This window comes from Parasteatoda tepidariorum, chromosome 6 (genome assembly GCF_043381705.1).
Source record: "Parasteatoda tepidariorum isolate YZ-2023 chromosome 6, CAS_Ptep_4.0, whole genome shotgun sequence".
NCBI lineage: Eukaryota > Metazoa > Arthropoda > Arachnida > Araneae > Theridiidae > Parasteatoda > Parasteatoda tepidariorum.
Genome location: NC_092209.1, coordinates 8,087,427 through 8,087,789, shown reverse-complemented (window position 1 = coordinate 8,087,789; position 363 = coordinate 8,087,427).

The following is a 363-nucleotide window of genomic DNA, read 5'->3' as shown; positions in this document are numbered from 1 at the left end:
AATTTCATAGCATATATTTTGAGATTACCAGAAATGCGAACTTACGCCCTACAAAAAATGATCAATAGAAATCAATAAAAACATTTATTGATATCAATAGAATTCTATTGGTCTGTACTTGTTTCTATTGATATTTCAACTGATGTCAACTGATATCAGTAGTGTATTGGCATCAATAGATGTTGAACAATAGGGTGATCTATTGGTCTGTATTTGTTCCTATTGACATTTCAACTGATATCAGTAGTGTACTGGTATCAATAGATATTGATCAATAGAATTCTATTGGTCTGTACTTGTTCCCATTGACATTTCAACTGATATCAGCAGTGTAATTTCCGATAATTAATTTCTTAGATTTTT